General features: G+C 45.8%; 1 protein-coding gene across 22 annotated transcripts in view; it reads right to left on the reverse strand.

Annotated features, from left to right (window-relative positions):
* baz2ba (bromodomain adjacent to zinc finger domain, 2Ba) overlaps nt 1–15,732 on the reverse strand; it is a 367,748-nt gene that overhangs the window by 39,062 nt on the left and 312,954 nt on the right. The window lies entirely within an intron of this gene.

Below are 15,732 nucleotides of genomic sequence, written 5' to 3' on the forward strand. Positions count from 1 at the left end.
CAGGGGATAGCCCTGGTCTCCAAATAGCCATCCGTTAAGTTGGTCTGGTGGACTGAATAGCGGAGGCACACTAGACTGGCGCAGTATGAAGGAGTCATGGTAACTGCCAGGGTACTTGGCACAAACATGCAAAATTTCCTTCTTGTGGTCACACACCAGCTGAACGTTAAGGGAGTGGAAGCCCTTTCGGTTGACAAAAATACCTGGATTGCAATAGAGTGCCTTAAGGGCCACATGTGTGCAGTCAACGACGCCCTGCACCCTTGGAAAGCCTGCCAGATTAGCTAATCCAACCGCACGCGCCGTGACACTTGCTTGATCCTTGGTGAAATGGATGTGATTGTGCACGATGGCAAAGAGGGCATCGGTTATCTGCGTGATGCAAGTGTGTGCGGCCACCTGGGAGATGCCGCTGATGTCTGCTGCTGATCCCTGGAATGAGCCGGAGGCAAAAAAGTTGAGTGCGGTGGTGACTTTGATGGCCACTGGTAAGGGTTGTCCACCTGCTCCTCTGGCCTGCAGGTGTTGTTGCAGCATTGCGCAGATGTCACCCACCACCTCTCGCGAAAGTCGGAGCCGCCTTTGGCACTGCTGCTCAGACATGTTGAGGTAACTGACCCTGTGTCTGTAGACCCTGTTTGGGGGGTATCTCCTGCGCCGATGGGCTTCCATGAGCTGGCCCCTTCTGGCCTGTGCAGCTTCAGGTGGGTGAGCAGCAGCTTGGCACTCCGGTTGTTGGTGCTGCTGTTGTTCCTGGTTCTGCTGGTGCCGCGGCTGGTCTTCGTCCTCATCTAATGTCCAGAAGGGAAGGAAATAAATGGCTGCCATGTTTCTGGTATATGCCTCAGTTGAGGAAGCGCTCAGCGAAGGTGGTGAGAGGGGTTTCCCAGGAGGTCACACTGGAGATGGGTGTCAGGCTCCAAACTTCCACAGCTGTGGTTATGCCTTCTAAAAGTTCCCCCAGACATGAGACTACAAAGTCCTGCCACCTGCAAATGATAGCTGATCAAATCTCCTCTTTAATGGTTGAGCTGCAGCTGAAAGTCAGCAATCCAATTGTGCTCCCGCCAGGTTTCATCGTCGTGTTTCAGAACAGGCGTGTTTCACGTGGGAAAAGGGTTAAAATCGCAAAGGCCTTTCAAAATGGCATTATAGAGGCAATTTAGTGCTGGTTAAGGGCCTTAATGGCCTATCCTGCCTCTTGGAGGCGGGACAGAGACGGGACCATTAGACACGAATTAATGAAAATTGCTTGGAGCCGGGATGGAGGCAGGGTTGGGCCCGCACGCCAGTTTTTGCAATTTTAACCCCCCACACGCCTCCAATCCCGCCTCCATGGCCCAATGAAAATCCTGCCCTAAGTGTTCAATGAAAATATTAAGCAATCCAAATTGAAAAGTGACAATTACTTAATCAAACATTGTAATACTTAAGATATGGGATGTACAAAATGTTGATACATCTGGTATGGGGAGGAGGACATTAAATGCACTATATTGATAAGCAGTTTTGAATCTTCCCTATTGACACGTTCTTCTGAATCTTAGTTGTTGGTATTAAATTTCAGCTGTCATTGTGGAAATGGCTTTAGTGCCACTTCACACAGTTGGGAGCTGAAAGTGATTTAAAACAAATGATTGTTTAATCTTTGGATAAAGTTAACTTTGGATAATTCATCCGTGTTCATTTTGCAGTAAATCAGGAAGGGGTTATAAACTATACCGAAGAGTAGCTGGTTTGATCCACTTATCAAACCCCACACCCAAGGCAGAGTACATAAACCTGTGGCAGGAGCAGGATCTAGGATATCTAGAAGGGGAAATTAAATAATTGACAGGAATTAGGGGAAGCCCTATGACAAGTCTCCCAATGGGAGAAGCCCTGTCAGCAGACAGGCTCAATTTGATGTAGATACGCTTGCCAGTATCAAGCACGGATAGAAACAATTGCCATTGTGGCAGTCATTATTTTGTCAGATGTAAGTACAGGAAGTATAAGAAGTCCACTATATTTAGTGACAATGGAGCAGACTGCGACTGACTGGCTGAATCAGATCATGTCAGTATATAAGGAAAGGGTGGGGAAGAGTGACACCTGGATAATTTCCAAATACCTTATCATGTGGAAGGGGAACCTCACCAGCAGTTCACTGTTTGCCCATGGGAAATCAGGACATGGAAGAAATTCTCCCAATTGTTTAAACAAGCATTCTTGCCCTATGGCAGAGTTCAGAAGCTTGTCATTACCGCCTGGAGACTTGTACATAAATACTAACAATTCGGAGTCGACTTACATAGAATTTTACAGCACAGAAACAGGTCACTTATCCCAACAGGTCTATGCTGGTATTTATGCTCCACACGAGCCTCCACTCACCTTACTTCATCTCACCCTATCAACATATCTTTCTATTCCTTTCTCCCTCGTGTACTTATCTAGCTTCCCATTAAATGTATTTTTAATTGAGCACCAACCACTCCATGTGGCCGCAAGTTCCACAGTCTCACCACTCTTAGTAAAGAGGTTTCTCCTGAATTCCTTATTAGATTTATTAGTGTCTGTCTTATATTTATAACCCCTAATTTTGGACACCCCAGAAATGCAAACATCTTCTTTACGTCTACCCTATTGAACCCCTTCATAATTTTAAAGACCTCTACTAGGTCTCCTCTCAGTCTTCTTCCTAGAGAACAGGTAACCAGCCTGTTCAGTCTTTCCTGATAGTTCTATCCTCTCAGTTGTAGTATCTTCCTTGTAAATCTTTTTTGAACTTTCTCCAGTGCTTCTATATCCCTTTTGTATTATGGAGACCAGAATTGTTCACAGTACTCCAAGTGTGGTCTAACCAAGGTTCAATACAAATTTACCATAACTTCTCTTCTTTTGAATTCTATTCCTCCTGAAATGAACCCCAGTGCTTTGTTTGCACTTTTCATGGCTTTGTTAACCTGCATTGCTACTTTTAATGATTTGTGAATCTGTACCCCTAGATCCCTTTGAGCCAGTACCACATTTATTTTCCAAGGCATAGATGGCGACCTTATTCCACCTACCAAAATGCACCACCTCACACTCGGCTATATTGAAATTCTTTTGCCATTTATACACCCATTCCGCAAGTTTGTTAATGGCCCTGAAATTGTGGTCTCCGTGACAGCATACTCTCAGATTATCCCATCGTAATCCACTTGAAAGGCCCCGCAACTTCTGGATTTCTGCATGCCTGAAAAATGAGTATTGCTGGCGCAGAGTTGGGCTATTTGCCCAACAACTACCCACGGAACTCTTACAGCTGAAAAAAGCAGGCACAGGGCCTGCTTTCATCAGCGTAAGGGTATATGTAAGGCTTAAATAAAACATTTAAAAATCCAAAATTATGCACATACACTTTAGATGAGTTTGTGCAAATATTGGCCTGGATTAAGAGGTTTCAAATTATTTACCAAAAATTTAAATTTTAATTGAGGTTGGTGCAATGAAGGAACTTATGAATAAAATTGCAATTCAATACATTTATAATTATTAGAATTCTGTACATTGTATAATTATTTGGGGATTCCATTGCATATCATTAGGGGATTCCCTTCGTAAATGATTGCAATGGAATCCTCCTTTGTCATTGGGGAACCAGGCCCACATGATCACAGGGCACTTCCGAACGGCCTGCATCCCCGGGATCTGTGGGCCTTTACGCTGCTGTTTGCCTGGAGGCCCGAGACCACAACTCTTCGCAGCCAGGAGGTACTTCAGGAACTGTTTCGCGGGTTGGAGGCGTACTCTGGTGGTACGCCTCCCACCGCAATTTCTAGGCCATTGTCTTCTTGTATTCTGTCGCATACTTCCTCAGTATTAACCATACCTCCAATTTGGTGTCATCCACAAATTTTGATATTGTACTCGATTCCGGAGTTCAAATCATTTATGCAAATAATGAACAACAGTGGTCCCAGTATCGATCCCTGTGGAAGACCACTTCCCACCTTCCGCCAGTCTAAGTAACTACCTGTAACCCCAACACTCTCTTTTCTGTTTTGTAGCAAGTTTGCTATCCATTCTGCTGCTTGTCCCGACTCCACATGCTCTTACCTTATTCATGAGTCTACTATGTAGTACCTTATCGCAGGCTTATCATGAAATACCAAATTGCACTGGGGTTTGTTGAGAACCCTACCTGAGCTGGTATTACAAGCAAACAAAGTGGATACCAGATTTGGGCCAGAGAGAGGAAAATTGAGAAATATTATCAAAATAAGGTAACCGTTAAAGACACTCAATGCCTCGAGTGAACGACTATTTGGGCTTTGTCAAAAGCCAAGTACATTAACTTACTGGAGCTAATTTCTGAATAAGCAGATCCAAAATTACATTTCACTCTAGCTAATGGTTGTTCCAGTTTAAGACACTGCCATTTCAGCTGTGCAATGCGCCTGCTATGTCCAAGCATCTTATGATCTTAATGGGGTGGTTGATTTGATTTACAATTCTTGTACCTGGATGACATTGTCGTGGTGTCTCCAAATCCTAGATTTTCACTTTTCTGCAATTCACAGAGCTGGGAAGGATAAGATGATAATTGATACATTATTCAGAAATTTTGTTAGAGAAAGAAAAGAGGAACTTTAAGTTCTACCCGAGAGCAGCTGCACTGGCAGCAATTCTTCCCAGTCAAGACGAAATGAGGCTAATTTTCACCTTCACCACCTGGGCAACGGGATGAAAATCGATCAGGTTCTACAATGGGCAGGTAAACCACTCCAGTATACCGTCCCCCTATATTTTCAATCCAAGTTAGAAACAGCGATAAAAAATTGCATAAGGAGGATCTGGTAATCAGACCAGGCAGAAGAGCAGGTCAGCAGGTGAAAAGGGGAAACACAATTCTGGCATTCTAAGAAGACATTGTATTACCATGCTCAGCAGAACAGGCCAAATGTGAATCTGAAGGAAGCTATGAAACTATATGTGCTGTGAAAATTATGAATCACTTATCTGAGAGAATACCACGACTGTTCCACAAGTGGGCACTTGGGTGTCACAAAAACAATGCTACAATTCTGCAAACAAGCTTGCTCTCTGGCTTTGAGAAAAGATATGACTAGGTACATAAAATCATTATGCCAAGTTGAACAGCCAGCACAGTAAGGTGCAACACGTTGGTATAAAGCCTACAGCTCCATGGAAGTAGCTGGTGGTGGACCTTATTGGGCCACTTCCCTTATCCAAGAATGGTAATTGCTGATTGATACTCATTGAATTCTTCTCCAATGCATAGATATTCCCCATTAGATGCATGGCAATTACTGCAAAAATGGTGCAGAAAATCTTTCTGCATTTCAGGGTTCTTATTTCGCTGGTATCTGACCCACATATATCATGTATAAGTGCAGTGTTCAAAGAGACAACAAAGGCACAGGGTTTATTTTTATTCATTCATGGGATGTGGACGTCACTGGCAAGGCCAGCATTTATTGCCCATCCCTAATTGCCCTCAAGGTGGTGGTGGTGAGCCGCCTTCTTGAACCCCTGCATTCTGCGTGGTAAAGGTATTCCCATAGTGCTATTAGGGAGGGAGTTCCAGGATTTTGACCCAGCAACTGTGAAGGAATGGCGATATATTTCCAAGTCAGGATGGTGTGTGACTTGGAGGGGAACTTGGAGGCGATGGTGTTCCCATGCGCCTGCTGCCCTCGTCCTTCTAGGTGGAAGAGGTAGTGGGTTTGGGAGGTGCTGTCGAAGAAGCCTTGGCGAGTTGCTGCAGTGCATCTTATAGATGGTACACACTGCAGTCATGGTACGCCGGTGGTGGAGGGAGTGAATGTTGAAGGTGGTGGATGGAGTGCCAATCTAGCGGGCTGCTTTGTCCTGGATGGTGTTGAGCTTCTTGAATGTTGTTGGAGCTCCACTCATCCAGGCAAGTGGAGAGTATTCCATCACATTCCTGACTTGTACCTTGTAGATGGTGGAAAGGCTTTAGGGAGTCAGGAGGTGAGACACTTGCCGCAGAATACCCAGCCTCTGACCTGCTCTAGCAGCCGCAGTTTTTATGTGGCTGCTCCAGTTAAGTTTTCAATCAATGGTGACCCTCAGGATGTTGATGTTAGAGGATTCGGCGATGATAATGCCCTTCAATGCCAAGGGACGGTGGTTAGGTGCTCTCTTGTTGGAGATAGTCATTGCCTGGCACTTGTGTGGCACGAATGTTACCTGCCACTGATCAGCCCATGCCTGAATGTTGTCCAGGTATTGCTGCATGCAGGCATAGACTGCTTCATTATCTGAGGAGTTGCGATTGGAACTGAACACTGTGCAATCATCAGCGAACATACCCACTTCTGACCTTAAGGTGGAGGGAAGATCATTGATGAAGCAACTGAAGATGGTTGGGCCTAGGTCACTACCCTGAGGAGCTTCTACAGCGATGTCCTGGGGCCGAGATGTTTGGCGTCCAACAACCACAATCATCTTCCGTTGTGCTTCTAGGTATGATTCCAGCCAGTGGAGAGTCTTTCCCCCGATTCCCATTGACTTCAATTTTACTAGGGCTCCTTGATGCCACACTCAGTCAAATGTTGCTTTGATGTCAAAGGCAGTCATTCTCACCTCACCTCTGGAATTCAGCTCTTTTATCCATGTTTGGGCCAAGGCTGTAATGAGGTCTGGAGCCGAGTGGTCCTGGCGGAACCTGAGCATTGGTGAGCAGGTTATTGGTGAGTAAGTGCCGCCTGACAGCACTGTCGACAACACCTTCCATCACTTTGCTGATAATTGAGAGTAGACTGATGGGGCGGTAATTGGTCGGATTGGACTTATCCTTTTTTTGTGGACAGGAAATACTTGGGCAGTTTTCCACATTGTCGGATAGATGCCAGTGTTGTCGCTGTACTGGAACAGCTTGGTTAGAGGTGCGGCTAGTTCTGGAGCACAAGTCTTCAGCACGACAGTCGGGATATTATCGGGGCCCACAGCCTTTGCTGTATCCAGTGCGCTCAGCCTTTTCTTGATATCATGTGAAGTGAATCAAATTGGCTGAAGACTGGCTTCTGTGATGGTGGGGATATGGATCATCCACACGGTACTTCTGGCTGAAGATGGTTGCAAACGCTTCAGCCTTGGCTTTCGCACTTGTGTGCTGGGCTCCTCCATCATTGAGGATGGGGATGTTCATGGAGCCTCCTCCTCCCGTCAGTTGTTCAATGGTCCACCACCATTCATGACTGGATGTGGCAGGACTGCAGAGCTTTGATCTGATCCGTTGATTGTGGGATCGCTTAGCCCTGTCTATAGCATGCTGCTTCCGCTTTTTAGCATGCATGTAGTCCTGTATTGCAGCTTCCCCAGGTTGGCATCTCATTTTTAGGTACGCCTGGTGCTGCTCCTGGCATGCTCTTCTACACTCGTTGTTGAACCAGGGTTGGTCCCCTGGCTTGGTGGTAATGGTAGAGTGAGGGATATGCCGGGCCATGAGGTTACAGATTGTGGTGGAATACAATTCTGCTGATGGCCCACAGCACCTCATGGATGCCCAGTTTTGAGCTGCTAGATCTGTTCTGAATCTCTCCCATTTAGCACGGTGGTAGTGCCACACAACACTATGGAGGGTGTCCTCAGTGTGAAGACGGGACTTTGTCTCCACAAGGACTGTGCGGTGGTCACTGCTACCAATATTGTCATGGACAGATGCATCTGCGACAGAAATATTGGTGAGGACGAGGTCAAGTAGGTTTTTCTCTCGTGTTGGTTCTCTCACCACCTGCTACAGGCCCAGTCTGGCAGCTATGTCCTTCAGGACTCGGCCAGCAGTGGTGCTACCGAGCCACTCTTGGACATTGAAGTCCCCCACCCAGAGTACATACTGTGCCCTTGCTACCCTCAGTGCTTCTTCCAAGTGGTGTTCAACATGGAGGAGTACTGATTCATCAGCTGAGGGAGGGTGGTAGGTGGTAATCAGCAGGAGGTTTCCTTACCCATGTTTGACCTAATTCCATGAGACTTCATGAGGTCCGGAGTCAATGTTGAGGACTCCCAGGGCCACTCCCTTCCGACTGTATACCACTGTGCTGCGACCTCTGGTGTGTCTGTCCTGCCAGTGGAACAGGACATACCCAGGGATGGTGATGGAGGAGTCTGGGACATTGGCTGAAAGGAATGATTCTGTGTGTATGACTATGTCAGGCTGTTGCTTGACTAGTCTGTAGGACAGCTCTCCCAATTTTGGCACAAGTCCTCAGATGTTAGTGAGGAGGACTTTGCAGGGTCGACGGGGCTGGGTGTGCCGTTGTCGTGTCCAAAGCCGATGCTGAGGTAGATGCCGGGTGGTCCATCCGGTTTTATTCTTGTTATTGTTTCTTGTAGTGGTTTGTTACAACTGAGTGGCTTGCTAGGCCATTTCAGACAGCAGTTAAGAGTCAACCACATTGCTGTGGGTCTGGAGTCATATATAGGCCAGACCAGGTAAGGACGGCAGATTTCCTTCCCTAAAGGATATTAGTGAACCAGATGGGTTTTGAACAACAATCCGATAGTTTCATGGTCACCATTACTGATACTAACTTTTTACTCCAGATTCCCTTAATTATACAACATGACGTCACCTTATCACTCTGAGTCAAACCAGAGAGCAAACTACCGGAGAGTACTACCATGAAGGCCTATATAAACCTGAGCCACATGGCTTTACTGGCTTTTGCTATTAGAACGGCACCTCTTTTCAGCACAAGTGTTAACGACCAACAATATTCGTTTTGGAAGGTATTTAGTAATACCTGTTGAGCTGTTTGAGAATCTGATGGTTGCTACAAGGTCCACATGAAGTGAGTGTTGGAAGATACGTATCAGATAGTAAAAGACCTCTGAAGAATGGCACATGTCATTTAAAGGAAGTATCATCCAACAGAAGACAGCCAATTGGCTTCAATACCAGTAACTTGTTGAAAGTAAGAACCCATGTTGGACTGATGGTTGAGTGCAAGATAACATAGCTAAACTAGCTTCTATCTACAAGCATCCACACAGGACACTTGGAAAATCATTAGACACAAATTATAAGGTTCTAAAGTTGCCACGAGGCAAGTTCCTGGTGTTCGCTATGTATGAGACATGCTTCTATACTGGGCATGGGGAAAAGTTCATGGAGGACCTGATAAAGAGGTATCAGACAATCCTAAGGTTACTCTGGTTAGGGAAAATTCTTATCTTCATTCTCATCGACATCATCATCTTCTGTGTCACCGTCCAATGTTCAGTTAACAGAAATACTACTTGTGGACAGGGGTGAGACAAAATCTTCAGTAGCTGAATCTGAAGAAGCAGAATAGGACAATGCAATGTCTACACTGAGCCTGTAGTGGGATGTTGTAAAGTTGGGGGTCATCAGATAAGACTTTAGTTGTTTTTGTTCAGTTTCATTGCTTAGCAGTGATTGGGATTGTCAGACCAGGAACACCTCTATCCCCCAAGATGATAATGTACCGTTTACTCCTGTAACTCAGTTATCATACCAGCACAGCCTCAGTTAACCTCCGAGGTTATTTGGAGTGTGGGGGCAGGGAAGAAATTGAGCTAAAAACTGGAGTAATACATTACATTCAAAAATGTTGACAGTGTAATTGCCAAGCAATCACCAGGGAACTGGCTACAATTTTGGTATTTATATATCTTTCTTCAATGTTTTGATGTTAAATTTGTTTGACAGGACTATGCACGTATCTGATATATTATACAATGACAGGACGTCAGAGACTGAGATGGAGGAGGGATTTCAACAATCCTGTGGGACTGGGTAGTAAGAAGGTTGAGTTGTGGGTCCCACATGTTGGAAGGTTGGATATATAAGGTAAAATCAGATAGGTGAGGAGAGAGAGAGAGAGAGAAAGAGGAAAGGGGGACAGCACGACATGGGACGGATACTGTCACCATTACTAACTAGTATTATTGTTTTTGACTATTAATACGCTTATTTCTATGTACATAACAATGTTTGGAGCTTTATTTGAGAGAAGTTGACAACTACAAGTATTTGCATTTATATCGCACCTTCAATGTAGAACAAATAATGCAAGCTGCTTCACAGAAATGTAAGGAAAAAATGAACACTGAGCCAAAGAATGAGATATTAAAAGGGCTGACCAGAAGCTTGATTGAAGAGGTTGGTTTTAAGGATCTTAAAGGAGAGGGTAGTAGAGAAGCAGAGGGGTTTAGGGCAATAATTCTAGAGCATGGAGCCTAGGCTGGGTGCACAAAAGACCAGCACTGAAGGAAGAGAGAGTTCAGGGGGAGGGTTGTAAGTTTACAGAGGTAGGGATGGGTGAGGCCATGAAGGTATCTAAACACAAGGCTAAGAATATTAAAATGTGAGATGCTGAGGGACCAGGAGCCAATGTAGGCCAGTGAGGACAGGGGTTATAGGCGAGTGGGACTTGGTGCAGGATAGGATTTGGGCAGCAGAGTTTTGTATGAGCTGAAGTTTATGGAGGGTGGAGGATGGAAGGCCAGACACACAAAGATTGGAAAAGGTCGAGTCTGGTGGTAACAAAGGCACGGCTGAGGCAGGCGATATTACAAAGGTCAAAGTACATGGTCTTTGTGGTGGAGAGTACACGGTGGGTTGGAATCTCAGCTCAGGGTCAAAAAGGGCACCGAGGTTGCAAACAGTCTGGTTCAGTCTGAGGCAGTGGCTGGAGAGGCGAGGGTACAGAGTTTGTGACGAGGACCACAGACGATGGCATTGGTGTTACCTATGTTTAGCTGGATGAAATTGCGACTCATCCAAGACTGAATGTCACAGAAACAATCTGACAACACAGAGGCAGTGGGGACGTTGAGGGGCAGCAGAGAGGGTGTTGTCAGCATTCATGTGGAAGCTGATCCAATGTTTTCACATGATATCACCAAGGGGCAGCCCATAGATGAAAAAGAGGACAGGGCCAAGGATATATCCTGGGGGACTCAGTGGGGCAATGATCCGGGGGCAGGAAAAGAAGCCATTTCTGGCTATGATTGGATAGGTAAGAGTGGAACCAGATAAAGGTAGTCCCATTGATCTGGGCAATGAAGAAAGGCGTTGGGAGGATAATGGTGCAGTCAAGTGTTGTCCAATACGTTAGCCATTAGCCAATTATGTCTGATTGGAATCCATATACAGCTAGTTGTATTTTGATTAGTACGTAAAAGATGAGCATTAGACACCGTCGTTGGGCATGTGATTTCAATACTCATATACGCAGATGTACTTTAACCTTTTTGTGTATTTGTTGGTAAAACTGTGAGACAAAAAGCAAAATGTGCAAGTGTTTATTGATTTTTGAGTGCTTTACTTCCTTGGTTACTGAATGGAGGTGTTAGTTAAGTAAATATACATTTAGTACATTTACCAGTATTGTGTAAGCGTATGCAAGGTGTTTCCTACTGAAATTAGTGCATGTGGCTAAAAGGGTGTCGCCGTAGCCACAGCTGTGGATAGCCAGCAATTTATTTTGGACAAAAGTGGTGTAGTCGACTGTGTCAAAGCCTGTAGAGAGGACAAGGAGGGATAATGCACCATGGTCATAGTCAGAGAGGATATCCTTTGTGACTTTGGGTTAGGGTCATTTCAGTGCTATGGCATGGAGAAACCCGATTGGAATACTTCAAGCATGCGAAAGACAGAGGCAGATTTGGGAGGCAACAACACATTCAAGGTCTTGAAAGGAAAAGGCAATTGGAGATGGGGCAGTAGTTTGCAAGGAACAAAGGGTTGAGGGTTTTTTTTTGAGGAAGGGATGATAAAGGCAGTTTTGAAAGGGAGGAGGAACAATACGTGTGAAGGTGAAATCATCTACAATGTCAACTGTGAGGCAGCTAAGGAAGTAGGATGGTCAGCACTTTAGGGAATGGGGCCAAGGGAGCAGGAAGTGGATCGCATGGATCAGAGGAGCTCGAAAAGGGCATATGGGGAGAAATGGAGAGAAATTATAGAGAAGCTGTTATCTGGTTCTTATCATGGTCTCCACGATTATTGACAACCACTGGGAAGAATCAGTGACATTTGCTGCATATTTTAAAACCAAGTGACAGTATCATCTGGACCCAAAGCCGATTGATCAGACTAGATCTGCCCAAGGTAGGCTTCAAAGTAGAAAATCAAAGGCCGCGATTTTGCCGGCTCTCAGCAGACGGGATGGGCGACGGGTCAGCTGTGAAATTTAAAATGATTGACAGCGGGTCAGGAACCCGCTGTCAAAACGCGCACACCTGCATTTCCCAATGTCAGGTCTGCCAACGCTGAGCAGACCCGACAGGAAGCGGCGGGGGACCAATTCAAATCATTAGTGGCTTGTTTACAGCCACTTAATAATGCTTTTTTTCCCCAGCTTTTTGAATATAATAGGTCACCCACCGGTTTCCCACTGTGCCTAGACCTCATCTGTGAAGCTGAGGTGGGAGGTCACTAGCCATTAAATCAGCTGATGAATTGACAGCTTCAAATGTCAAGTCAAAGCTCCCAGCTGATTGGGAAATCTTCTCTTAACCACTAGCTTCTCTAAACTGCATTTCCACTACAGATTCAGAAGCTGCAAGTCTTTACACAAGTCTCCATCCAGTCTGACCTCATTACCTTTCCCACCATTGACAGGTTGCTTCTGTCATCTCTACTTCACCTGCCATCTATTACATCAGCATGGATGCACTTTATACTCTCTCACCTTGGTCCTCAGAATCTGTCCACGATCAGCCCCAACACCAGCATCACCAGGCACACCAACCTTCTCCGCAATCACCTGATGCTGCACAGGACAGAGGGCATCAGCACCCGACCACATTGCTGCCCGGGATGCCAGGGATGGCCTCACCATGGCCACATTTACTTCACTTGACGCTGTACACCCTGGCTGCCACATGATGTGCCAGGTTGGCACCACCCCACAACAACACCATAAAGCATCCCTACAATGCCCAAGCCATTCCTTGCACACTCATTACCATTGCGGGGGGTACCGTTATGTCTCACCATTCACTGCAGCACACTAAGCCACTTCCAAAGGTGCACACAAATCTGTCCAAGAACACAAAGTAATGAAAATAAAGATTTCAATGTTTGATAGCATATTAACAGAAACTTCACATGAACATTGGCTAAAGCACACAAGTGCCTACCCTTGTGTGTTGTTAGTTGGCATGACTGGACTAGGATGAGGGTGAGGGTGAGTGAGAGGGGTGGCTAGTGAGATGGGGAAGTGATAATGTACATAGAGAGGGAGGGGTGGACGTGCAAGGTAAGTTGGTGTGAGTAAGGATGTGCAGGAGTAGGGTAGAGAAGGCAGAGTGATGGGGATGTGTTGAGTGGCACAGCAGGATGAGGTTGAGTGTCAATTTGCAGTAGCGTTTTCGTGATCTACTGAGATCATTGAAAGGTTTGCGCCACTGCAGCATGGTGCGCCTGATGACATCCCTGCTTGTGCCCTCCTGTACAATGTGCAACCAAGCTGTGTTGGTCTCCTGGGGAGGTCTCTTCCATCCATTGGAAGGGAAGAAAACCTCGGTGCGTGCTGTGACTCCCTCGATAAGCATATGGAGGGAGTCATGGGAGAGCCTGGGTGCAGCTGTGCACCTCGGTGCAGTGCTTGTCAGTGTTTGCAGCATCTCAATGCTGTACAACACGGACAGCACAAATGTCAAGTAATTTTGCGCATGGTCTCTTTAAGGAAACCGGCTGATGACGCGTCATCAAATGACATCATCAGGCCCACTTCCTTCAATTGGCTGGGAAACTTGCTGGACGGGTTTAACAAGCCCAATCAGGGGAAAGTCATGTCGGAGGCTGGTATGGAGCTTGCAGCGGGGCCATGACCCGCCACCCACCACGGGCCTGCTGAGGATGGGAAAATTGCAGCCAAAGTGTCAGCTGGGAATATGGCAACAACTTTGGAAATTGAAAATTCTGTGAAAATCTGACCGTGGCCAAAAACATTAGGAAATAAAAAGTATACTTGATCGAAATGACTACAAAATGGCATGAATTTCATAAACAGTCAGTGTCATATGATGTTCTTCTATCTCTAGTTTTCTCCTCCCCATCTCATCGAATGGCATTTGTACGTGATGTATGAATGAAGAATTCTCTGTATTTTTAAAAATGTATCACAAACTTCAACTGGCTCTTTATTCCTGATTATTCTTGGAATAATGTATGGACATGGTTAGATATAAATCAAAGGATTTAATTTTTCAGATCTGCAGCTTGTGATTTGCTAACATGATACGTGAAAATAAAATTTCATGCTATCTGTGCTCGGTGACTGAATATTAATTAAGAATAACACCTTCATGTTAGCCTTGTGAAGCAGCATGTTGGTGCACTGCTGAACTAGAATAATGCAGGTACTCCTCTATTATTCTCTAAATGGTGAGCTCCAGACAATGGCCAAGAAATCTGGGGAAAAGCAATAACCAGAGTTGAGCTACATCCCCAGAGACACAAGGAGCGGCAAACAAAAAACAAACACGAACTCTTTCTACAACAACAAAAACAACTTGTATTTATATAGCACCTTTAACATAATAAAATGTCCCAAGGCGCTTCACAGTAGTGTTCTAAAACCAATTTTGACACCGAGCCACATAAAGAGGTATTAGGTCAGATGAGGTAGGTTTTAAGGAGCATCTTAAAAGGAGGAAAGAGAGGTAGAGAGGCAGAGATGTTTAGGGAGAGAATTCCAGAGCTAAGGGCCGCGGCAGCTGAAGGCACGGCCGCCAATGGTTGAGCGATTAAAATCAGGGATGCTCAAGAGGCCAGAATTTGAGGGGCACAGCTATCTCAGAGGGTTGTGGGGCTGGAGGAGATTACAGAGATAGGGAGGGGCGGGGCCATGGATCGATTTGAAAACAAGGATGAGAATTTTAAAATCGAGGCATTGCTCAACCAGGAGCCAATGTAGGTCAGTGAGCACGGGGTGATGGGTGAATGGGACTTGGTGCGAGTTAGGACACAGGCAGCAGAGTTTTGGATGACCTTAAGTTTACGGAGGGTAGAATGTGGGAGGCCGGCCAGGAGTGTGTTGAATTAGTCAAGTCTAGAGGTAACAAAGGCATGGATGAAGGTTTCAGCAGCAGATGAGCTGAGGCAGGGGCGGAGTCACATGCTGTTCCGGAGGTGGAAATAGACGGTCTTAGGGATGGCGCGCATATGTGGTCAGAAGCTCACCTTGGGGTTTAATGTGACACTAAGTTTGCGAACAGTCTGGTTCAGCCTCAGACAGTCGCCAGGGAGAGGGATGGAGTCAGTGGTTAGGGAATGGAGTTTGTGGCAGGGACCGAAGACAATGGCTTCTGTCTTCCCAATATTTAATTGGAGGAAATTTTTGCTCATCCAGTACTGGATGTCAGACAAGCAGTTGGACAATTTAGAGACCGTGGAGGGGTTGAGAGAAGTGGTAGTGAGGTAGAGCTGGGCGTCGTCAGCGTACATGTGGAAACTGACGCTGTGTTTTCGGATAATGTCACCGAGGGGCAGTATGTAGATGAGAAATAGGAGGGGGCCAAGGATAGATCCTTGAAGGACACCAGAGGTAACGGTGTGGAAGAAGTCATTGCAGGTGATTGTCTGGCTACGATTAGGTAGATAAGAATGGAACCAGGCGAGTGCAGTCCCACCCAGCTGGACGACGATGGAGAGGCTATGGAGGAGGATGGAGTGGTCAACCACGTCAAAGGCTGTAGACAGGTCGCGAAGGACGAGGAGGGATAGTTTACCTTTTT

The sequence above is a fragment of the Somniosus microcephalus genome, chromosome 4, assembly GCF_052327205.1.
Source record: "Somniosus microcephalus isolate GS21.2 chromosome 4, FLI_Smic_1.0, whole genome shotgun sequence".
Taxonomy (NCBI): Eukaryota; Metazoa; Chordata; class Chondrichthyes; order Squaliformes; family Somniosidae; genus Somniosus; species Somniosus microcephalus.